The 26175-nt window shown below is 45.4% G+C and overlaps 1 protein-coding gene across 1 annotated transcript in view; it reads left to right on the top strand.

Moving 5' to 3' along the window:
• CACNG4 (calcium voltage-gated channel auxiliary subunit gamma 4) overlaps positions 1-26175 on the top strand; it is a gene marked incomplete at both ends in the record, with an annotated part of 40102 nt that overhangs the window by 374 nt on the left and 13553 nt on the right. The window lies entirely within an intron of this gene.

Raw genomic sequence — 26175 nt, 5'->3', positions numbered from 1 at the left:
GGGCCGGAGCGGAGCCGCCGCTGCCTCGGACACACGGCCGAGGAGGAGGATGGCGTTACCCTGGCAACCGGCATCTCCGACATTGCCATGGGAACCGGCGGCGGGATGCGGAGCGCTGCCCAGGGGAGCGCTGCCCAGGGGGGCCACCTCGCTCCGCCACCGTCGCCGGGGCTTCGGGGCTTTCGGGGGATCGTGGCGAGGTCGGGGCTTTGGGTGCCTTGGGGCGCACCTGAGCCCTGCGGGCTTCGGGACTTCCCCGCTTCACCCCGCCCTGGGGCTTTGGCTTTAGGAGCTCTGGAGCTGAAGCACAGCTCCCGGGCAGGACAGCGGGAACTCCGGTTCCTCCCGGTGTGCCCTCAGACAGGCACCGGCAGCTCGGGCGAAGGGGGTGTTGCCACCGCTCAGGCGCCTCAGTGCGGACTCGGGGTTCCTCGGCACAGCCCGCGGGTCAGCCTGAAGGACAGAACAAGAAAACGATGGGGGTTTCGGGGGCCGGGCCGGCCGGCAGGACCCGCTCCCCGCACAGGCCGAACATGTGCCTCCCGCTCTGAAAATGGAGTTGTAGAGAAGGCGCGGCGGTAACCGCGGGGACAAAGGAGCACATGGGTGTTGCGAGGGGTTGGCAGAGCAGGTCGCAAAGCCCAGATGAGAAAGCACATCTGTGTCAGCCCAGAGCGCGGGGCTCCGGCCGTGGGAAGGCGGCACATCCCCGGGAAAGGAACGTGCCGGGGGCCGTGGGCTCTGGAGCCCCTCACCTGCTGCTCCATCCCCTCTGTGAACGGCCAGCAGAGCCTCCGTGGGGCTGGGGAAAGGGAGAGCCTGGGGAAAGGGAGAGCCTGGGGAAAGGGAGAGACTGGGGAACAGGGAGAGCCTGGGGAAAGGGAAAGCCTGGGGAACAGGGAGAGCCTGGGGAAAGGGAAAGCCTGGGGAACAGGGAGAGCATTGGAACGCTGTGACTTGTGCCGAGCCGCTTTGTGTGTTGCGCTGGGGGCACCGGAGCCCCGCTCCCCGCAGGGATGTGCTTGTGCACCTCGTTCCCTCGCAGGGCTCAGCACACGGGAACTTTGCAAACCTGGCTTTGTGCTTTATTCCGACTGACAGACGGCTCAGCCCAGGCGAGCCCAGCTCGGGTTCAGAGTCGCAGCTGTGTTCAGATGTTTTTTTTTTTCCTCCCCAGAAAAGGTTGTGGCGTGGTAGAAAACACCTCATTCTCCCGTCTGTTCTCATCTTCTCCTTTAGCTAATGATTTAAGGCTACAGTGTACCATGATTTTTCCCTTAAAATACCGGATTTGCTGCCTACTAATAGTGGGCATACATGGAAGAGCTGTAGGAAAAGGAAATATTTTTAGATGCTAAAGAGAGAAAGAATTATTGAAATGTGAAGGTTTATGGGTAATAGCAATGCTTGGCTTTATGACTCTTAAAGGAAATCTAACACTCAGCATGGGCTTTTATGGCACCTGGAAAATGAGGGCTTGCATCTGAGAGCTCCTGAGTTTGCTTGAGAGGTGCTGAGCATCCTCCACTTGAACTGAATCTTGTGATCTTCACTGAGCTTGTTCCAAGTGTCTTCAGCCTCCGTTTTTCATGGAAAATAAGTTTGTTTGCATCTTGCAGGAGTTGCTGAGCTTGTTCAGCCAGGCTGCACCTGTCACCTCCGGGACAAACCCCCGAGCTTCCCAATGTCAGGATTTCTGTGTGGTCTCCCAATAACACCACTCACAGAAGTGAACTGCAGCTTTGACTGAACCTGGTGGGATTTCTGCCTTCCTTTCACCTGCTGAGAACTTTATTTAGGAGAGCAGCAGTCAGGGGAGCTGTGAGGAAGGGGCAGTGTTGAAGCAGCTCCCAGTGAGGTGGCCGAGCTCCAGCTGCATCCCTGGGCAGCTCTGGTGCCCTCCTGGCACTCCCCAGGGAATTTGCTGAGCAGTTGCACCCAGGAGCTGTGTGCAAGTGAAGCTCAAACCCCCGTCAGTTTGGGGGATAAAAAGGCGTTTCATGGGACGCATCAATCCGACAGCCGGGGAGCTGTTCTTCTCAAAATTCAAATGCTCATAATCAAATTATAAAGTTACAATTTTTAAAGTTGTCAAATATGTGCTAAGAATGCCCAATTTGAGAAAGCTGTCATCTGTTCACAGAGCTGAGGAGCAGAGACTACATTCTCTCCTCCTTTTTCAGTATGTTCTGTTTTGTAAGATAAAAATCTATAGAAACAGTAAATTATTCATGTTTTAAACCATGCCATGGGACTTGGATTTCAACATGGAACCATTCCTTTGTTTTATAAAATAATAAAACCATTTTTAGAAGCTGATTTGAAACAACACTCCCTTGACCATTGCAGAGCCTCGCTCATTTGAAGTGGTGGCTGAGTCTTTTAGTAATCTAAAGGTAATATTGCAATCCTGAGGAGATACATAGCAAGAAAATAACTTCAGTTATGGATTTTTGTATGTGATTAAATAGTCTGGCTTTAAACTATTTTTAGAAATCTTCTGGTGTTTTGGAGAAATAATTGTTAAAACCTGCCTAATTTATTTTAATGGTCTTTATGGCCATTTCACTCTTATGTCAAAAAGACAAATCTGAGACACAAATGTGCAGAAGCTGAAAATGCCTTAAACAGCCTCTGAAATTGCTTTTGACATACATAAAGCATTTTGCTGAGCTAATTTCAGGTCAATTGAAATTTCCCAGTAAAATGTTTCTCAACTCTATCAATAAAACAACCTGCATGCTGGATTTTGAGCAATCACCTGTTCTGTAGCCCCCCAATTCCAAGACTTCAAACAAAATTACTGAAACAGGATGTAAAAGGATAACCTTATATTTCAATTATCAGGTGCTCCACAAGGTTTTCCTGTTTTTTCTTTGAAACATTATTTTACAACAAATTGGCGTCGTAATTGGAGTGATACAGCTCAGGGATCAAGCATATTATCTTTGTTTGGAGCTGCAGGGATGAAATCATGTTTCAGTAGTAGTTGATACTACTATGGAGCTTAGTCACTCAAGAAGCAGAGTTAATGATACATCAGTCAAACTCTTGCCTGTCTAATCCCAATTTTGCTCTTTTAGCGTGTTTGTCAAAGGTGGAGGTAGGAGGTTCATTGAGCGGATTTTGAATAATTGCACTGTTCCTGCGTGGATTTTTAAACATTATATCCAAGGTAGTTGCCTTTGATTGGAAAGTTAAATAATTCCTGGTGTGGACGTGCAGAACAGAAGTGTCTGAGCCTCTGAAGATGGCCCAGGGCTCCCTGGGGTTTGGTTTTCTGAGCCCAAGACAACCACAATAGCTGCAGCCTTGGCAGCTGAAGTTAAAATGTCAGCAGAGGGAGTTTCTGACGGAGCCCCCATGTAGCCAATCAACCTGAAACCTGCACCTCAGCCCACAAATTCACAAGAAGAGCAAAGCAGCCCCATTTTGGGTGGCTGCTGTTCTGTGCCATGTCCACACTTGAGCTGTGGTGGCTGTCACAGGCTCTGGGTCCCTGGGTGCAGAGCAGGGTCTTGCAAATGTGAATAACCATCCTGTGGTCAAGCTAACGTGAGAAAGGGAGATTAAAGCACTCTGATGTCCCAGCAGCCCCTGTTCCTGTGGGAAATGTGCAGCACATCTTCCTAAGCCTCGCACAGACTTACTCACGAGGAGGATCTGATTAAAATATTTGCCTAGGAAAAAAACAATGTTCAAAACACCACTTTATCCACTGAAACTGCTTATCTTGGTGAACAATCGTGCTGAAGTTAATAGGACAGCTCACAATAGAGCGCTCTGCAGGCTCTGTGACATCAAGATAGGAAATCAAGTAATGTACTTGTAATTTAAATTTATTCAAAGAGTATTTTATTAAACACTTCAGCACATGAATCTCTTTGAACCCATTGTGTCTACTGCTTTTAGTATTCCCTGTTTGCCATTTACTTTTCAAGTGGTGCAATTGGCTATTTAATTCACGTGGGCCCACATGTCCCTCCTGGCTGCGTGGTTGGAACATTTATAAATGGGGAGGAAGGATCGAGCAAACCATTTATGATTTTGAAAACTTGCACAAATGCACATTTGCACAATTATTTGCAAGTTCTTCCAGTTCGGATGAATGCTCACAAACACAGGGACAGCGGCACCCGCATGCGCCGCTTCCAAGGATACCCCTGAAAACAAAATAAAAATGCTTATACCAATGTTTGAGGCAAGCAAATAAAGGCAGGCTGCTGTCCATCAGCACTGCAAATTCATGGCTCATCCGAAAAGAATGAATATTCCTTAGTATTCCCCAAGCACAGCTATGAAGCTCCAGCAGCACCACTTTGTAATAAACTGAATACGACGCAGAGTTTTTCCAGTGCTGTGGCCAAAGTGTTATTTGGTGTAGAGCAAATGTTAAATCGCTCTAAGATCAGACATGACCTGCCCTGGAGGTTGTGTCCACAGGCACATTATGAGGTGATTGTTCATCTCAGTCTGTGCAGGCACACGAGCCTGTGCTCACATTGTTAAAGAGAAGTGGTTGCAAATGGAGAATGCACAAATGGGTGTCTCTGCTCTGAAAAACTTGTTTGGTGATGCTGTAGCCTATCTCTACGTACCACTGCACTCCTGAAGAGTGAACTTTCACCCATGAATCTGTCAACACAAACATAAACCCATTAGTGAAGGGCTTTGCTGAGATTCAGACCATGTTTGCACTCTTTCATTCCATACATCCTGCTCATACCATCCCTGTTTCCTTGGTAAAACACGGGCTCTTGAGAAGGTCCATGTGCTTTACTCACTGTTTTTAAAAGCAATTCTTAGCACTCTAATATCAGCTTTGCAATCCTGGCTGAAGCAGAGCAGTTTTGCTGGCAACTGCTGGAGTGATTTTTTTTAACAGCCTTTTTAGGCTAATTTTTTTTTTTTTTCAGGAGCATTTCATTTGTTAGAGTTTCTGAATTTGGAGCTGTCTTTATGGACACAGAGTTCAATCCCTTTGAAATATTGTCCATAGTATAAAATACTTTAAAATACTGAGAAATTTGGTCAGCAGAGGATGGGTTAAGGTATTATCTATTCTCAAATGAAAAAAAAAAAAAAAAAAGAAAGCATGTGTCTCCTCAATGCACCTCTTTGAACATTTGTACAGAGACTCTCAAATGATCTTATTGATGTCACAAAACATCCATTCTTCCCTGCTCTATGAAACAGGGATCTGAAGCTAATTGACTGAATATATGTCACTTTAATGAATTAATTTGCTTTCTTGAACTCGATCTACTCTATAGCCAGTAGGGAGCTATCAGGCTACACGAAGGTTTTGGTTTTTTCTCTGTGGCTCTCAGCATGTCAGATATCCCAGTGCAAAACTTAGATCCCAAAGACTCTGTGTGTATTAGAGATGCTCCCCGAAGGCTGCAAACCAATGAAAGCACATTTGTAATCCAGTAAAGCTCTTTCTACTGTGCAAATGTGGAGAATATTAACCTCATCTCGATTTCAGGATTGTTCTGGGGAGGTTTCAGAAATGTTTTGTGAAGAGTCAAGGAGGCGTTGGGTTGTACAAACAGGATCCTCGTGGCTGTGTTGTGCTGCAGTTACTGTTTTATTCTGTATATAGTTACACTGCGTGTTCTGAGGACTTGACAGATGGCATTTGTGGTAGGATCTGTCAGAGCCATAGTAACTCATTTTGGGGTTTGTGGGGACCTTTGCAATGATGTAATGCAATCTTTGGGCTTCATCTAGCAGCTTTTACCTTTAACTGACCTTCTGCCATGGGCTTTTATTGCTCCTTTTAGACACTGCCAGGGCTTGCCCTGCCCTCTGACAGCTCTACTGACCCTCACCATAAACTGGTAAAACAAGTCAATACAACAGTGTGGGTTTTTTTTTTTTTCTCCTGTGAAATTTCAACAGTGATTATGCCTCCAGTACATCCTGTCCCATTTGCTGGGTCACACAGTGTCACCTCTGCTCGGGTTGTGCTGTCCCACCTGTAGCTTCAGTCAGTCTTGCCAGGTGCAAAACACCTCATAAAAAACTCAGGGAGAAGGAGAGGGTACCTGATGTCTCCATCCTGTAGTCTTGTGTATTTTTCCAGAAAGAGAGGAAAAAAAGAACAAATATCAGGAAGGGAAGCAAGTGCTTTCATCTCATCTCTAATTCCTTTGAGGAGGTAGGAGTACTTAGGTACTGAGTGTAATCTAAAGTCTGTTATTAACACCTCTCAGCTCCCAGATATTTAGTTGGTGCCTCTGTGGTTTATGTGTTAAAGAGCAGCAATTTCTGTAGAATTTCTGTATCCCCAAACTGAAAATGGAGAGGAAGGAGGAGGAGGAGGATGATGAGCTTGTGGCTCTGGGCTTTTATAGTCTTCCTGCTTGATCTGGGGCCAGTTACTTCATCTTCCTGCCCCTGACTAGGAGGGGTAACTGTGCTTCCTTTCCACCCACTTCCTTCTCATTCTAATAATAAAATGGAAAGGGAGATGTGGAGAAACTGGGACACGGCGAGAGGGCTGCCCAGCTCGGGGAAGACGCATGAACACGGCTTTAACCGGGTTTGAAGCATTTTGCTTGCAACTTATGTTTTATACATGCAATATTTGGTGTTCAAGCATGTCTTCCTTGAGGGACAGGATTAAGTCTGATTCTCCACCTACGGAAAGTTAACTGCTTTCTAGGAAGGCGGTGGAATTATGCCAATATGAAGCCAATATAAGAGAAGGGATCGTGGATTTGTCCCTTCAATTGGACCTTTTCCTGCTGGTCCTTCTTTTCTGAGCCAAGGCTCATCTCAGAAAATAAATCAAACTATCAAACTGAAAAACTGGTCCTGCTTCCAAACATTACTTGGTGCTTATCTTCATTTTAGATTTCTGTTTACTGCTATTTATTATGTCTCAGATTTATGGTTCGGCATCCAAATTCTTCCCAACAGATGGCAAGGCAGGATGCACAGGAGTAGTAAAATAAACAGGATAAATGCACAACTGCCCATATGTCTGAGAGGCTGATACACATTTATGACTTCAGAACAAAAGGGTGTTTGCAGCAGACAGCACCAGTGCTGGGCAGGACTTCATTTTTTTTTCTGCCTTGTTCTGAAGCCTCTCACTTTTTCAGTGTGCTTTGATCAGTTAAATTGCAATATATTTTATCCTCCCTCTTCTATTCCCAGATAGTTCTTTCCCTTATAGTTATTTGTCTCCACTCCCAAAGTACATCAATTCATTTTATCTTCAACATTTTGACATGGAAGGTGGCTCTTTCCTGGCCTTCAGCTCGTGTTTTTTCTTTCATTGTGGCTGTGACTCTTTCAAGGGGCACACAGAGGTGCTGGGGACCACAGCAACATTAGAGGCTCTCTCTATATTGAGATTTATCATAATATTAATGACAAGTGGCCTCTCTACTATCTCAAAATAGCAAGCCTCCGGGCAAGCTGCCTGCAGGATGGATAGCCCAGCCTAGACAGACTTAGCTAGATTTCCCTTCAGATCTGGGGGCATTTTTGCCAGTTGTTGCATGCTGGGAGTCAAATGCAGTGGAAGCGTTGAAGCAGTTCCTGATTTAGCCTGGCAGATAGTCCAGCCCCTCTTTCTCCTCCTTCCCGTGGCATCCTGTCAGCTCAACATCTTTGTTCTCTTTCTCCTTTTTCCTCCCCTTGCCAAAATGTTGTAACCTTCCTTCTGCTACAGAGATGGCTTTGAAATGTGCTCTTCAATGACAGTGCACGTGTCCTTCTTTAGAAAATGAGTAGATACTGCCCTAGGTAGAAATTAAAGATTTTTAAATTCTCTTCTTAACTCCTGACCATCTCTGTGCCATCCTGCCAATGAAAAACGTGTAATCACTTACTTGTCCAAAGGTATAGTCTGGGTTCTCTTGTTCTCTACCTGTTTTGCTTGTTTCCCAGGATTTATCCAGGCTCCTGCCTACTTAACAAATAACCCTGTAAATTCTTCTTCAATAGAATTGAGTCATTTCTTGTCACATGTAATCCACGAAGGAATGATAAATTATAAACACACAGTCCTGGTGTGAAGAGATGGGTGAAGGAAGAGCACGTTATGGAATTACAGTATTTCCTGTACCAATTGCCAAGCCCTGATACAAATTAACCTCTTTTATTGTTCTTTTTCAAGCATTCCGCCTTTTAATTGCTGTTTTGGAATTGTGCCACTTAGTTGTGCCCTTTGAATGTTTCTCACTTAGCCAGTCCTGTTAGCTTGATAATGCCAAATGTTTCTGAGATATTCAGAAGCTGAACATCTCCTGCTCGAGTGGGAGAGGGACCCAGCTCAGGCAGGAATCAGCACCCTTGTTTAGCTGCCAGGGATTTTTTTTTTTTTCAGATTAAGTTAATAACCATTTTTAAGTCACTGCCAATTCTCTACTGGGGTTTCAGATCAGTTGCCTCCCATTTATACTTCTTAAATGATGCAGTTTTTTGTGGAATATGGATGACTGGATATTTTCTCCTGTCCAAATATATAGCATTCAATAACACTGGGGTTGTTATTGTCTTCCTTGCATCCCAGAGGCACAGTTTATCTCTTGGTGCTGCAAGGCATTAAAAAGGAACCATGGTATGTCACAATTATGACTTGAAATAGGATCTTGCCAGAGGAACATTGCCTAAATGTAATCAAATCTAAACTATAACTTATTGCAAATACCTCTCAGAGCTGTGCACACCTATCTCACAGCTCTTGGCTATCAGTGATAGCAGATAGCAAGGCACTGGATGATTTTTTTGAAAGAATTGTCCTGCTGTTGGGGTTTTTAGAGTTCAGCCCCCAGCACCGAACCGCCTGCAAGCAAATGAAATAACAAACTCTCAGTGCTGGAAGACCTTGTGACTATTTAGGCTGAGTTTTCAAAGGTATATCCAGATATGAAAGTTTGTGATACTCCTCCGTGCATGACTCACTAATGGCAGTAGTGGGCTTTAATCATCTTTGTCCAGTGGATATTCTAAATTCAAGTAAACCATAGCAGTGCTCCTTTACATAATGCACATATTTTAATGCAAAATTCGCCAGACTTGGTTTCTTTGTGTGTTAGATTGGTTTTAGCCAGATGATGAAACAGCAAGTTGCATTGTGTCACATCACATTTTCATCCACGGGGATTGTGAGCAGGGTTGAATCCCTCAAATTCACTGAACAGAGCCCTGTTACTGGAGCCAGTGAAGCCAATAGCCCAAAATGGGTTGTTAAACTCCAGATATGGCTCTGCTGAGTGTGGGAAGGTGATTTGCAGGCAACTGTGAACTACCAAAACTTCAGGAATTTGATTTCCATTGCAGAGGGAGTGCTCCAGACTCTGCTTCCTCCCAGATTTAACATCTCCTGTTCCCACTCTGCCACCTGATGTACACCTGACTGAAGGCAGTTTATTCTCTACAGTTGGAGATCAGGAACAATATTAACCATTTCAACTGCGTTTTATTAGGGGAACTTTTGGAAAATGTCAGTATCAAACAGAGCCCTCCTAAACATGATAAAACATCAATTAATAAATCTGGGAGCTCAGTAACAGTTAGGAAATGTTTCTTACAACTGAGCTGTTAACCCAAACCAGTTGGGTCCTCACCCTCATCCTTCTGCCAGCCAGCAGGGGCTCAGTTATTTGCCATGGCAGAGATTTGGGGGTCACCAGAGTGCTCTTTGCAGACAGACTGACCCCTTCCAGATGGAGAGGTTGGACACAGACAGCTCCAGTCCAAAAGCCCCTCTGCACACAGTGAACCCAAGCCAATGAACGTAGCAAGAGGCTGAGTTTATTGGCTCATGCTTGGAGCTGCTTAGATGTTCCCACCTTGTGTTTGGATCAGAGCTGGTCCACATCCCCCCCAGCTCTGCCCACTGTGAAAACACATTTTTGTCTGTCGACAAAAGATGCTCCAAGGCAGTGAGCAGATTTTCCAAAGAGTGAGGCTTCCGACCTCTATTCAAGCTTGCACTGCACTGAGAGTCAACCAGATTTCATTTTTTAAAGTTATTTGGGTGTTTTAAAAGATATTTATCCAAGACTATGCCAATATCTGCTCACTGTGAGATTAAACATCCCGTGCTTTGCTCCAGAGGATGGGAAGTGTTTCTCCTTTGCTCTGCACGTTTTGCTGTGCTCTTGTCCTTGCCTTTAGCGCTGACAAACGCCGATGGTTCCAAGGTGCTTTGAGATCCTTAAAGATGCAAGGCCCGAAATAAACCATGTGGCATTTAGGAATGATGTTCACAGCACCACTTCTAATTATAGTCGTTCGAACAATTCATTTGCAGTGTCCCGCTATGGTTGTTGCTTATTAAAACAGAATCCTCTTTATGGTTTGGTATCAAATTAAGAGGGGAAAACCACAGCTATCCTGTTCCATCCCATGCCTTTGAAAGAGGTTTACCTCCACAATTTGCTTTCTATGGATATTTCCCTTGTTTTCACTTGTGCTCCTGGTCTGATTTTTTAATGACTTACTCGGTGTCTCTTGGTAGCCATTTCCCACTGACCTTTTTGCTCATTTTATTTTAATTTCTGTGTATAAATGGCAGCATTCTAGCTGGAGACATTCTTTGGGCACAGCACAAAAACCCTATAGGGAAGGAAAAACAGGCCAGAAATTTTCCACCTGAATTTTAAGCATTAACCCAGGGCTTTGGCCACACAAAGAGCCAGCACGCTCAGCTCACACGCCAGAGCTGGATCCTGGTACAGGATTAGGGCCAGACCTGGGCAGCTGGACCTCACTCTCAGCATCTCCAGGCATCAGCACTGGATGCAGCTACTCCCACAGGTTATCCCATTTTCTGGCATGACTGCTGTGCCCCAGGAGGGCTGAGCAAGTGCTTGCAGCTGGCCAGAATATGGGTACACAGCTCCTAATGCTGATTTTATAGCATTAATGTGCACCTGTTTTGGTGGCCAACTGGCACTGCTCTCAGCCTAAAATGTCTGTGTAAGCTCTGTATTAAAAGAGGCATAAGAATTAGCATGTATCAAACATGTCATTAGACACGTGTCTGGTAGACACAATGCAGGATAATGAATATGATCACAAGAATAAATTAATAACCGAAAATATTTTTTATACATGTGCACACTTAAAACAGGGTAGGAACTAAGTGACACTTGTGTCACCAGTTTATAATTAAAATGCAGTGCTTGAATGGAAATGTAAGCTTCAATTAGCCAGCACGACCCTGCTTCCGGCTTTACTTCCCACTGAAAAGCAACGATAACAAGCTCACATTTATTATCAGAGTTTTTCCTGGAGCTGTGCACTGAAACATGCTCACATCTGAGCCCTTTCACTGAAGACATTTTTTCGCTTCAGCAGTTTGGCATGCCATACAAAGGCTCTCTGATTTTTAGTGATGTTCACCTCCTCTTACATAAAAATGTTTTCTGTGCATATTATTTGGTTTTAGTTAAAGTCCAGGTGCACGGGTTACTGAAGAACCAAAGGGATGGCTCATCACAGAGCACAATGGGTAATTATTGCTGAGCTCCACTGTATTGCACAGACAAATCCTTTCTTGGAGCTCAGCATTGTGGCTGTGAGAAAGAAAATACCTACGATCCAGCCCAAAGTCCTACAAGGGTAAGAATAGATCCTGTGGGAGATGCTTTGCCCATTTCATTTTTAACTCTCTCAGGGGACAGAGATTCACAGTTTTGTTTAGAGACACTATTTTGCATTTTAATTTCACCAGTGGGAAGTTAATACATATATAAATTATGAGGTCTCATGTGTTCCCATTTCATCCCAAGAGGATGTGAGGCTTTTTGTAAAATGGCTAAATAATTCTCTGGGTTCTGCCCCCCATTAAAACCAAGATTTATCTTGATTTATGATCCAAATTTTGCTGCTGCTTTGCCTGAGGATTGAGCTTAATTTATGCAAGAGAGGGCAGAGTCCTTGGCTGTGCAGGCAGGAAGAAAACCCATTTGGCTCCTGCCCGACCCCACACTTTGGGTACCTGGCTCAGCGCTCCATGTGAGGGGCAGAGCCATCCATGGGAGATCCAGATCCTTCAGGTGCCTTTTGAGAGATCCTGACATCTTCCCAATCCCCTCCCAAATAGAAGCCTTTTAGTTTAGGGTTTATTCAGCCTTGTGTCCATGCAGGAGGTGCTTTTTGGGCATTTTTACACCCTTCAAACTGGTCCATGTGCAGAGAATTCTGCAGGAATCTGAGTCCCAAAAAACAAGGATAAGGAATGGCCACCTCAGCCAGTGCTTAGGGGAGCTGGTGAAAAGCACACAAACCCCAACAGCCCCAAAATGTCAAGACTGAGCAGTTGAGCCTCAGAAGGTATATTTAAGGAATATGTCCTCTCTGACAGAGATGGAGCACATGTCCACACAGATATCTTGTGCAATGCCCCCTCCAATATTTTAAGCAATTTCTACGGGCAGAATTCTTGTGATGTAGGAGTGGATGTCAAGCCAGGATATCTCAGCTCAGAATAGATATGTGCTCTTAGCTTTGGGTCAGGCAGTGACATGTGGTGGAGTCAGAGCCTCCAGGAACTCTTCAAGTTGTAAAAAACTACAAAGCTCCTGGTTTTTCACTGGTGCTGTTCACATGGGACAGAGTGACCTCTCCAGAAAGCCCTTCCAACAGCAGCCGCAGCTCTCTCTCAATAGCATTTAATAACTACCCATGGAGAAAATTACACTCTATTTAAAAGGCCAGAAAAATCATCTTCAGTTTAACTCTGCTGACTTTGGTAGAATTACACCAAAAATGAGTTCTGTCTGATATCCTTTCCCATACTAATGTTCAGTAGCTGGGCATAAAAAGCCTTTCCAAGGCAGATTAAACGCTTCCAAATGGTGAAATATTCTTTTAATTTTCTTTTACACACGTTATTTTAGGTGTAGCTTGGAACTCTGCCCTTACGAGAGGCATCCCTTTAAATATTTATACAGCATCAATATGTAGCCACCTTCATACGTTTTTAATGATATGTTCCTTTCTAAATTAACCATTAGGTAACCCTGTCCTATGATGTTCTGTATTTTGCACTGCATTTACACTATCCGTGGATCTTTTTTTTTTTTTTTTATTTCTCCATGGAACAATGAAGATGTCAAGGCAAGGCCCAGGGGCACCGTGGAAATCGGATTCTTGGAGCGCCACTGCTGTTGCCATGTGGACACACACTCAATAGCAACTCTGTGCTGCCCTGCAAGCCAAGGGGATGCAGCCCCAGCCCCACTGCTGCGCCCTGGCAGTTCAGTGCCAGCACAATGGCAGCTCCTCACTCCTGGAAATGTAACTCAGGATCACGGGGGAAAAAATATTGAAACAAACCCAAGCAAAGGAGGGACAGGAAGAGATACCTCCGTTTGGAGGTTCTCTTTGAGAACCAGTAGGCTTCTGGATCTTCCAGAGGTTTTTCTCTTTTTTTTTTCTTGATTGTGTTATTAAGATGCTGCAACATGCCGAGGTGAACAAGGCCAACGCCATCAACTGAGTAAAAGATTTTTTTTTCTTGTGATTTCTTTGCTCAGCCCTGATTCAGCCTGAAAACCCACAGATGAGTAAAAGTGTTGGTACAAGCCAATGGGTTTTTATAACTCTGGGGTTTTTGAGTCCTGTTTAATTACACCACATTATCATAGCAAAGCAGTTTCTGCAGAAGCTGCTCATGGCTTGTTTCCCCTCCCTCCCGAGGGGACCACAGGAGAGACTGCACCATGAGATCAGGGCTGCAGAACCAAACCCTTAGCAAAGCCTCAGCAGACAGACAGCCAGAAAGACAGAACACCTCTCCCAGCTTTGGAACAGAGATTATTCCCCTGACCAAAAGAAAAAAGGGACATCAGAGTTTATCCTATGCCCTGTTATACTGAAAAATATTCCCCCACACTGCTTGGCAAAGAAGGGTTTCACCCTTTGGAGCAGGAATCCAACCTCTTCTCCTCTGAAGGGGCCTTACCCTGTACTTGTTTTGTAAGTAAGAGCTTCAGTTAAGGCAGCAGAGATTTTGTCTGAGGATAATGGGCTCAAGGAAACACTGAAATACAATTTCCCTGAGTTGCAGGGTACTGAAGGCAGAGATTGAGTCACCAGCAGTGCCCTCCCAGCGCCGGAGCGGCTCTGCGGAACGAGAATCGGTCCCAGGCAGGATTTCTCCCTCTCCTACACTGCAGACAAGGCACTTTGTAAAAGGCACAGGGGTATTTTTCTGTCTTCCCTCCAGTGAAGCAAATCTGGTAGGGTTTGGCTGCAGCAGTGACTTGATTTCTGGGTTTTTAAATGTACTGGTAAAGGGACATTGTTTGCTCTGAACAAAAGCTGCCTGGGCTTGGCATTCCTGACAGGTGCCTGAGGAAAAGAAGCCAGGCAGCAGCTGAAATCCAACAAGGCAAGGTATGGCCAAGCTGAACTTTTATTCAAGGCTTTTCTTTGGGTTCCAGAGGGCTTTTTTTTTTTTTTTTTTTTTTTTGGTGTTTGCTGCAAATATGTTTAAATTCTCTCTGTTTTGGAGGCAAGTAGTCAATGCATCTGAAGTGCATACTTGACATATGCTTCTTTTCACATGCTGTCCTCCATTCATTTCATGCAGCAGATGCTCCGTTTACCACTTTAAATGTATTCTTATTTACTAGAAATTATTTTAGAAAATAGCTGTTTGGAACTAAATATTTCCAGCCCTTCTTTTGGGTGCAGGGAGCTCCTTTTTGCAGCTGTCCTGGGTGGCTGCATGCAGATGTTGACAGGTTAATTTGCATTTGAAGGGCTGGATGCAGCGAGCTAAGCAAGGGTTTTTCTTCCCTGCCTCTGAAGGCAGTCACTTCACACTCCTTGCCAAATTTAGCCCCGATGCTACTCTTCTTAATTAACTAGAACAACATCCAAGCTGAGTTTGGCCCATTGTTAGCCGGCCATTTATTACAGGGTTGAATTAAACCCCTTGGCCGTGTAAAGAAAGGCTTTTATTCTGAAAATTGATTGTACAAAAGTGAAACACAAGGACAGCCCTAATTCACAGCAAGGTGGTAGGTACAAGCTGGTTTATCTGATTTCCTCTATCCTGTCGCCAGAAACTGCAAGTCCAACCTGGTTTTCCTGCCTGCTGCACACTGCTGAGGTCAGAATTGGTTTAGTAAAAAAGGAATCCTGATGTTAGGAAGAATGTGCAGCTCACACTGCTCAATCCCCCTTCCCAGAGAATATTCTTTCTCTTCTTGTTTTGGGTTTCTTTTTTCCCTTTAAAAGAAGTTTATATCAAGACTGTGAGCAGCACAAAGACCCAGATTTAGACTTCAGTCCCTTCCATTGCTGTAGGAAAAAGCAGAAGTCCTGATCCACAGCCCTGCTGTCAGCCTCTAGGAACTGTTGCTGCTGGTCTTTCATGTTGATGATCCATCCACATCGGCTCAGAGCAGAGACCAAAAGCTTCCATGCTGCAGCAGGGAGAAGAGCTGGCATTCAAAGAGTTGTAGCCCTGTCACCACCAAGGCCCCCTTTGCTTCCTCTTTGGTTTCTTTTCTTCCCTTTAGATGTTACAAAACTGCCAAGGAAAGCTACATCCTGTGGGTATTAAAGCATTGAGCTGAACCTACAGAGACATGGGAAGACATAATTAATGTTTCTCTGGCTTTTTTTTTCACCTTCTTTTCACCACACTGCCTGGTCCCTGCCATGATCTGCCGTGGGCAGATGCTGGTCTCACTTCTCCCTCCAAGAATCTGGATTTCAGCTCGTTTTGCTGTGCATCCCCCTGGCTGAGACTGCCAAGGGACAAAGTCACCCATCTGAGGGACAAAGTTACCCTTCTAAATTTATCAGTTTTGATGTTTATTTGCAGGCATTAAATGAACACTCGTAACACGTTGGGTTCAGCCTGCATTCCTGGCAAAATTCATCCTGGTCATAGTCAAATGCAAACTAATTCATCACCCCAACTGTGTGTGAGGGAGGTACTGGCACAGTGCACTGTCTCAAAGGGAAGTGTTTGCTCCAGCCCATCATTTGCATCACCCATGAAGCTTTTCTTGGAGATACCTTTGGGTTTTCTATGTAAGAACTTCAGGGGAGGGGATGGGAATGGAGAATGTTGCTGTTAGACAGGCATGATTCAGGTACCCATGGCGACATGAGATCACTCTGCATTGTCACCAGCACAAGATTACCTTACACAAGAATAACTAAGAATAGAATTTTTGACCTTCAATATTTCCTTATCTGTAAACATTAGATCTGCAAAGCAGTGCAGCCCTGCTTGTCAACAAGAAGAAATAAAAGAAAAATAAAACTAATTTAAAACCCCACTGTGGCAGTGGAATAAATTCATACATTTATCATTTCAGAGGTTCCCATCACTCCTGCCTCTTTTCCTGCAAGGTTTAAATGATTACATTTTTTTTTTTTGTGTTATGTTTACTCTCCTAAGAATAGAACACACTTTACAGAAGCTCATATGGATGAAAAAGCATTTTCCTTTTGCACTGTTGCTCACAGTTAACACACACAAACCTACACCTCGAGATTTCCAAAACCTTGGTTCATACCATCAAATAAATGAATGACATATGCAGAAATTTATTTTCAAGTCCTTAAAAGTTGAATGTTTATTACTTGAACTTTTCCTTTAAGAAATATAGATCTCCATGATTGGTGCAAGACTTTGTCAAGTCTAGTAAAAGGGGCAGATTCTTCACAACACTTGCACCTGCCCCTACTCCTGCCACCACTCAAATTGGAGATACTTGAATGAAAAAAGATCCTTAAAGTGAAGAAATGCAGGATGAGGTTCTAAGCTTACCATAACAGCTGGAAAAAAACATCTAAAATGAAATTCAGCATCTGCTTCTGGAGATGTCTCAGGTTTTAAGTTTCTGAGGAAAAGGGTAATTTTTTAAGCAGAATTTTAACTTGCACATACATGAATTATTTCTAGTGACTGGCTCAAAAATAGCGATTTGAGGCTGTGCAATGTGTTCACACAGGCCTGGAGTGTGGCCAGGCAGCCTGGCCAGGCCTGGGGACACCAAACTCCCTGCACACACCTGGGACCATGTACCCCACCTTGGGTCTGGCACTGTGGGCTGGGGACACTCTCTGAGTGTCCCTTGTCCCCTCCTGGGCTTGGGTCATCAGGGGACAGCTGGGTTTGGGATGCAGACATCTTGCTGAGGTCTGAGCTGTAGTTTGGAGTCACTGGAGGGCAAAGTGCTGTCCCCAGGGAGCTGGGGCTCATCGTGCTGTGTGACTCAGAGGTGCAGCTGTCACAGGCCCCTGTGGCTCCTCCTGTGATGGGGATGGCTCAGGCACCGTGTTGGGATTGGGCTTCAAGGCTCCACCCAAGTCATGGTGCTCAGGCTCCTTGTTTGCTTCACTGGGAGGGAGGACTTTGTGTTCCTCTGAGAAAAAAAAGGAGGCTGTGGTGTGAGAAAAGCAGCTCCCAGGTTCTCGTTCTTGAGAACACTGTTAGGAAAAAAAAAAAAAAAAAAAAAAAAAAAAAAAAAAAAAAAAAAAACAAAACAAAAACACACAATAACCCACATGAAGAAACACATTTAAAGCACAAGGGGATGGCACTATGGATGGCACTATCCCTGCTGGAGCCCCTCAGAAATCCATGAAGGAACCCTTGTTGTATCCAGCATTTACAGGTTAGCAGGATATGTTGGGTAGGATTGTGGGGAGCTGCTGCAGGAAAGCACTGATGTCTCATGAGGTCTCCTACCCCAGAACCTGCAGAAGCAGGTCTGCAGAGGAGTTTAGGTCATGCTGTGCCTAAAAAGTCAAAGTTCAGCCTACAAAACCCCAGCACTCTGGACAACAAATGACACCAAGGAGCAGAGCTTGGGAGCTGGACCCTCATGGTGAGCAGGCTGACATCAGACCTTCCCTTCACAACCCACAGGGCTGATGTCTGAGGCTGTGCTCATCCTCAGGGATGGGCATCACAGGTCTGAGCCCTCTGGCTGGAGTCAGCAGTGCACAGCCCATCCTGCCCTGGCAGCACCAGCAGAGCTCAGTGACGTGGCACATCCTCACTCTCCAGCAGGTATTTGCTGGCCATAACCCGGTGATTCCAGTCTGTAGAGCAGAAGTAATCCACAGTCACTGGGCAAACTTTGTCCAGAGCTTATTTGGGAAGAGAAAGCCCTACTGCATCCTGCTGGGTGCAGGAGAGCTGCTGGAGCCTGGGTGATGTTTCGACATGACTGAGTATTTTTAGAGCCATCCTATAGTGCAGGATTTTTAACTTCCATTTCGCAGCCCTTGAAGCCTGGCAAACTTTCATTAACATTTGATGCCTTGAAGTCATGCAAGGTCTGGGGGGAAAGGGAGGGGAAGGAGGGAAAAGGAATACACCTTTTTGGAAGTTACTGGGGAGCTTAGAAAAAGCCTCCAGTCCCTCCTTTTTGTACCAGGTGATTTTAAAGGACTCCAACCATTCAGAAAACAAAGCTAGAATTCCAAACCATGGCTGAGTGGAAGAGTCTTAATTTACATGTGCAATACCTGGAGTCTCTCTGGCCCCTGGGGAGTTGAACCCCACCACCCTGCAAGGATAATGCCTCTCTTCTTTGCCCATTATTAGGCAACTTTGCTCATACAGAGCTGCTTGACCCATAAATCCCCAAATTACTTATAAGCCATCAGGCATCCATCCTGGAGCAGAGAACACGAGCCATGGAGAAGTCAAAGGATTTGCTCCCACTTCCCCCTGCCCTCGCTGCCATTTCTGCTCAGCACAAAGTGAGGCTTTTTTGCCCAAAGTTATAACCAATGAGAGCAGTGCTTCCCTGGCTACAAGGCAGACTTTCAACTGGAAAATAAGTTAACAGAAACTCTATTTTTCCCCCCTCTAAATATACACACACACACATACACACACACACACACAGAGCGTCTCTTCGTGCACACAACTGAGATTTCTCATAGGCTGAGGGAGTAGGAAGAAGAGACGTATTTTTGTCTCCTTGGCAAAAATATATTGGCAGCACATCACTGAGTTGTAAAGATTGAGTAAGTACCAGAGCACGGCCCTGTTAAGCGGGATTTGGAAAGCTGCCCTTTGGCTGCCTCTGCCCGTCTGCCAGGGCCATGGCTGGGACAATGCCCCAGGGGGGACTGAGGAGCCCCAAACAGCCCACCCAGGCTGCTGAGGGGGAAGAGAAGGTTGCACTAGGTGGAAATGAGGAGCTGTCAGCTCTGCATCATGCCAGATGAGGTGTCTGAAGGGGGAGAGGAGCTGGAAATCTCCCCCTGGGCATGGCAGCGTTCCCGGGCAGTCAGAGCTGCTGCCTGACTCCTGATGTGGACCTGGCAGGAGGTGTCACCAAAGGGGTGACAGACTGGTCCTCCCTTGCTTCCAAAACTCAGGGGGAAATCTGGTCCCCAAGATGTTGTTATGCAAGAGCAGGAAGAAACATGAAGGGCTGTCAGGGGTACAACAACCACCACAGCCAGGCACGGGGGCCCTGCCCTTTGTCCAGCCTTCCCAGCGAAAGGAAAATGTTTTGGTTTTCTCCTCCCAGCTGTAAGCACTCCCAGCTGCTTCCAAGCCATCCCAGGACAGCAGAAGGCAATGAGCATTTCTGGTTACAATGGCAGACGTGCCTGATGATGGTAAGGGCTGAGACTCTCAGATATATTATTTAAAGCAAATTCTGGGACTCTAAATTGGATTGCTCAAAGCTGCCACCACCACTGTCCTTCCCCAGTGCAGGTAGAGACATTTCATAGTAAAACACAATCCTGAAATACTGAAAGTAAACTCAGAAATCTCCACAATGAAATATTTATGAGTCTGTGCTTTGGTGCATTGTAATTTTGCATGATATGTTTTGCTTTTCAAGACTGACTAGATTAAGGCTCTTCTGATTCATTAAACACATTTTCCCAAACGCTGTTTCTACAAATATTGTTGGGTCATTGTGTTTAGTTGCATTTATTAGCTGGTGTAACAAGGAACGTACGTCTCCCATAAACCTGAGAGGAACCCGCTTAAATGTGTTGCTCTGAATCTCAGCAGAGAAGAAAACAGTTCTCATGAATAATTAAAGCTTAAAGAGGTCATGCTGGTTCTGCAGCCTCATTTTTATTTGTCACTGCTTAGTTTGCATTAGGAAATAGGAAGTTTCAGGTGCAGGAGCCAAATGGAATCTCTTCTGCATGTGTTCATTTGAACAGATCTATTTGGTAGCCGTCTCCATTTTTATGTATTAGGTCATTTGTTAGCTGTAATAATTTAAATCAGTCCTGGGAATTAGAAAGTTTAAGGCTTTTAATTTTCATCAGGCAGTGGCTGTGCATCCCTTTGACTTTCTGACAAGAAGGAGCACTGGCTCCTCAGCCAGGCTGGGCTGGGGTGCAGGCAGAAATGGGATGCAGGCAGGGCTGGGAATCAGAAGCACTGGGATGCAGGCAGGACTGGGGTTGAGATGGGGCTGGGATGCAGGCAGAGATGGGAAGCAGGCAGAAATGGGATACAAGCAGGGCTGGGGTGCAGACAGGACTGGAGTGCAGACAGGGCTGCTCAGGCAGGACCTGGCTCACCATCTGGTTCACCTCTCCACAGGCCACTCCAATCAGCCAAGCCCCTGGTCTCCTCCCAGGCCCCTTGCTCGCCTCCAGCCACCCCCTGCCCACCCTTCCCCTCTCCTCCTCAGCTTTTTCTCCCTCCCTCTTTCTTCCAAGCTTCTTTTCCTCATCCTCTGTGAACCACCTCCCATTCCTCCACATTCTGCCCCAAAATGCTCATTTGCTTTTTTTCTGCTCTTTTTTTCCATTGCTCTCAGCCTTCCTCCACAGAAGTGCAGCACCTTTCTGGTTGCACACACTGCTGGGAATCAGGAATAACAAAGCAGTAGTAACTCTAATTCAAGTTAAAATCCTACATGCCGCTTTTCTATTCCCTTCCAGGATTTAATATTGGTGAAATACTTTTGTTCCTTTCATTTTTTCCCACTGGAAGCTGCTCAGTCTCTCCAGCAGCTCTGCTATTTGTTCCCAAGGTTAGACATCAGCCCTGGGTATTCAGCTCAACAGCACAGACAGCACTAATCTCTCCTGGTGGAGTGTCTTTTGCACTGATACATCATACAGATGATTACTGAAACCTTTGCCTTGCATTTCCCAAATCCAGCCATCAGCAGGGTTTGGCAGTTCCACCCCTTTCTCCCAACCTTTAGATTCCCTGTTGTCATCTGCCTTGTTTCTGTCCCGCATCACTGATTGTGCATGATCAATCTCTAGAGGCTTCGCTTCTATGTATAACTCAACAAGCTGGCAGAGAGACCAGGAAGACTCATTTGTGTGCTCCAAAACAAATGGAGATCCAACTCAAGGTCACTGCATTCCAAAGACAGGCACATTACAAGCATTCCTTTCAACTAAGATGATTTATGGAGTGTTATTTCCTTATTGCTTCTTCAATATCCAACTATTTTTCTGAATGCCGTCATCTCACAATGAGTCTCCGTGGATTGAAGAGATGTGGAATCACTACAAGATTCCAGAGTGTGCAAATATCCTGCATATTCCTAATCAATTCACTAGCAAGGTCCTACATCACTATTTTCCAGTGTAAATCTCATGCTTTTTTCATTAAAAAACCTCAACTTTGCAATGTATGAATGAGCCAAAAGAAAATTTGTAAAAAAAGTTCAGCTCTAGATGGCAGGTTAGAGACATTCCCTGCTATAAGCCATTTAATGCAGAGAGGTAATTATTTAGTGCCTTGCAAGCTTCTGCTACACCAAGAGACCTCACCATCAAAAATCAGAACCATCAATAATCAATTCTCAATATTGATTGCATCAATAATATGAACCATCACCTTATTAATAAAGTATCAATAGTATGAACCATTAATAATATGATTTTTTCTTTCTGCTGGCTAGATCTGGGAGGTTTTTCCATTAGAGAAGAAGACACCAGGTGCACCCTGTGTGGGTTACCCTAAACATCCCCAAGGATTTCCCCAAGGATCTTGTTCTGGAGAGTTGTTTCTTAAATTTTAAAATGCAGTATGCCAGCTGCAAACCTTGCTTGGTGTGAAATAAAAATGTTTCAGAAAATGGGAGGGGGAATTGAAGTTTAAGAGGGTCTAAAAGTAGAAATTAAGAATAGGAAGGCAACAGCTGGAGGTTGTGCATGTGTGAAAGTTGAAGTGGCAGGAAAAAAAAGGGGATTAAGCATCACACATTGCACTGAGTGTGTTTCAGGTAGCTCAGGAAGCACCCCAGAGGTGACCATGACAGTGACACAAATTATAAACTCAGTAGGGATTTTGAAGAGACATCAATGTCCATTTCCTTGAATTCCACCCCCAGGAAATGCCAAGGCATGGGACAGGATGTGTAGATGTGCTGTGATCCTGAAAGGTGAAGCCGTCGAGCCCTGGTTGATCACCACGTTAATGAGGGAGAACTGATGACTTACCAAAGGGAACCATATGGATAAAAACCAAACTATCCCTTAAGGGAAACTTGATTCCAATAGCTCAGATGCAATAAAAAAGGCATAGTTTGACATTGTGAAAATAAACATGATTTGTCATTTTTCAGCATATGAACCTCACCAGGCAAAACGAGTTCTGTTCTCAGAACTGCACCCAGTACAGTGTGGCACTTCAGCCCTCTCACAGTGACTGATGGACTGGCTGCAGCCTCCCTGCATGAGCAGTCTTCGTACCACTGAATCTCTGTCAGGGTCAAGAATACTGAGGGGAAGGAACAGATTTTGGCCCAAATGCTGGCTAGATTGAGGCCAGCACCGTTCATTTCCCGCACTGAGGTGTTGGAGCAGTGATGGTCACTGTGGGGCCATTCACACTCGTGAAAAACAAGTCAGTCTCTGACATATTGTGCCAAAAGCACTGCCAGTTACTAAAGTACCTCTTTAAATTAAGGTATTTGGAGCCAGAATGTAAGTAAGAGCTGGAAACTCATTGGAGGATGACTCTCAGTTCAGAGCTCTGATGGATGAAGGCTCTCACCTAAGAAGCCAACACCAGCTCCTCAAGTGTTGGACTAATTTTAGCTAAGGTAGAAAAGCCAACTACAGAACTCTAATGGAGGTTCCTATCCAAGCTCCAAATTCATTTTAAAAGGATGAGGAGGATTATATCAGCCACCCAGAAACAGCCTCAGCAAAGTGGCAGCAGAGCAAAATATGGAAGTGAGTGGTGAGACAAACTTCTGGGCTGCCGGGATAAAGGACTGTGGCAGGAGATGCAGGACGAGACGAGGTGTGAAGGCAGAACACAGCGAGTGTGGGCCGTGGTGGTGGAGAGAGAAAAGCAGACACACAGAAGTGAGTTAACAACCCCACGACAAACTAGAAATGTTGACAGTTTCTTGGGACTGAGCCAGGCGTGAGAACCGCTCACCGTGGCAGGGCCGACTTGTGTCTGACTCGAAAATGTTCCTCAAACAGCATCACCAGTGTGGCCCCAAAACAACCACGTCATACCCAGACTGAGGAATTGCTCCTATTTCCCTGTGCGGTTGATTTACAAAATGCAAACTGAATGTCAGGGCTGGAAGTTTGTCAGTTTTTCTCCCTAGAAAACACAGAGTCATTCCCTCAATGAGCTCTGTAAAAAAGGAACAACAAAAGAGACTAAAAGAGAATCCCCTGAAATTTGCCCCACTTTGCCATCCAGCATGAGAGGATGTGGTTGATAAGGAGAAAATTGCAAATCATAGTAGGAAGACCCATCAGCAGGACTTGTGGAATTACACAGCACACTGTTATCTGCTGCTTGGCCAAGGAGAGGCAGCTGGGAAGGGACAGGAGCACTGCTGAGCAACCTCAGTCATGAATTCCATGCCCAAAACGCTGGTTTATGAGGGGAATATTTGAAGAAACTGGAAACTGAGTAGCCTAAAGCAACAGGTAACATACAACCCTCCCCTGCTCTGCTGCTGCCCTGGTACCATTGGTATTCACTGTGGTAGCACAAGGACACTTAGTACTTTTGGCAGCAGTTTTGTAATGACTGAAGAGAACTCAAAGGACAGCAGCCAGACACTGATGTGTTTTATTAGCTCCCAGATGTGCAGGTGAGGTGAATCTTTGGGAAATGAGTTTTGCTGCCACGGGTTCTCTAACATCACTCAAGGTCTCAAAATCTTATAATGGAACAAAAGGCTGTCAAAGAATTTGAAAGGCATCTTTGGCTAAGCATCTTTTCTGAATCTCTTCGTTTCTTACACAGAAATACAAATGCACAACATCTCTGATGATATTTGCCCAGCTGAAAACAAGAGGTCAGCTGCTGAGGCTGTGTGTTTTCCACATGAATTATAAGTGACTGAGCCTCTGTAGGTGTTTCCTGGGATAACTTCCTGGTGTAGGTGATCCAGAATCTGGAGATGCTTTACTAGGCTGTATGAAATAGTGCTTGGTGCCTCCTGGATTGCAGAACATCAAAATAACAAAGAGTATATTGCTCAGAAATAAAATTTTTCCTGTCAGAATTAGAACTCAGCCCCACAACAGCAGAGGTGCTCCATCCATGGAAGTGTCCAAGGTCAGGTTGGATGGGGCTTGGAGCAACCTGGGATAGTGGAAGGTCCCTGGCCATGGCAGGGGGTTGGGATGAGATGAGCTTTAAAATCCTTTTCAACCCAAACCCTTCTCTCATTCCATGTACAGTGGATTTCATTATCACCCGAGCAAGGTACACCTTTTGCTGTGGGGCCAACTTCTTTGGGAAATAGTGAGAATCCCCTGGCATCTGGAGGGGACCAGCTAAGGCCACAGGAAACTCAGGAGTGTTTGAAAAGCTCATGGTGGTAGTGCCATGAAGGTCAAACTGCCCAAGCAGGAACCTCTCCAGTCACCATTTGTAGCTCTGGAATTGGCACTCAGACCACTGGAGGTGGCTCCTTGACCACACCAAGCATGAGCTCCACTGCAGCCTGTGACCTCTGTAAGAAAAGCAATGCAAGGAGCAGAGCAGCACAGCCTTCCTTCTGTGGGGCTGTGCTGAAAGAAGGGGCTGTGAGCCTCCAACAGAGAGGGCTTTGTCCAGGAGCACCAGGGAGAGGCTGCAGGCGGCCAAAGGGAATCAGATCAAGCACTGCCACAGTGCAGGCAAGTCAGGGAAAGCAGATCAGGATGTTCTAATCACTGGAGAGTGCTGGTGTAAGTCAGTCCCTTCTCTCACAGAAAGTCTATGACAGACACAGGAGGGAGCATTTACTACGTGGAGGTAAGAGAATGGAGTGAGCACATCAAATGACAAGATAAACCAAGAGCTGTTCCTGGAGAAAATGTGCTTGTGCCAGACTGGGGGGGAATGGGGAGCACTAAACACAGGCCAGGAGAGAGCTCCCTGCCAGCCCCAGCTCCTCTGCAGTGCGTGGGCAGCAGCAGCTGCTCCAGTGTCTCCTCCAGCTCCTCAGAGCCCTCCCGAGGTGCTGAGCACACCGGGAAGGTGTTCTGCCTTTAAAAGCCTTAAAGAGGAGCAAAAATGGAGCAGGCAGCAAACCCTGAGTGGCTGCTCCTCACCTGACACCGAGGGGACTGTCGGGAAGCTCAGAGCAGTGGAAGGGCTGTAGGCAGCGGAGGAGGAGGACTGGAAAAAGGGGAAATTCATGTCACAGCAAAAGATAAGAAAATAAGAGACTTGAGGAGGAGTTTTGCTTTGCCCACCAGACAATTGAAAATAGATCAAAAGAAGAACCCAAAGGGTTTGTTTGAGATGACAGCTCCTAAGGAAGAAAGTGGGGCAAATTTCATACATTTCAACGTTTTAAAATAATTTTCTTTCTGCCCGGGAAGTAGATGGGAAGCAAATAAAAGGGAGTAGGCCAAGATTCTGATATCCCTGGGTGAGACAGATTTGAGTCCACTACAGGGAAATCAGAATCTGACCCAAAAGTAGGCAGTTCCTCTCCCTGCAATGTGAAACAAGTGAGTTCTGAGTTAGGGAATGAAAGATAGAGAAAGATGGAAAGAACTTGAATAAGTGAAATAAAAGATTCTTTTTTTCACAGTCTCAAGACCTATAGAAAAACATGGTTAGGAGTAAGGATGAATTCCTTTTAAAGAGTCAGCTGAGCTGAATCTGCTTTGGCCTGACCATGACACGCATGGGCAGCTCGTCCTGCCCAGCTGGTTTATGGCACCAGGGTAGCCCACACTTATGGGAATAAACTCCTACTCTTTTTATGTCCTGAGCATTTTCTGAACACAGAAAAT

The sequence above is a fragment of the Zosterops lateralis genome, assembly GCF_965231275.1.
Source record: "Zosterops lateralis genome assembly, chromosome: 18".
NCBI classification, from domain to species: Eukaryota; Metazoa; Chordata; class Aves; order Passeriformes; family Zosteropidae; genus Zosterops; species Zosterops lateralis.
The sequence above is the reverse complement of the archived record's forward strand: the minus strand, read 5'-3'. Positions and strand labels throughout refer to the sequence as shown.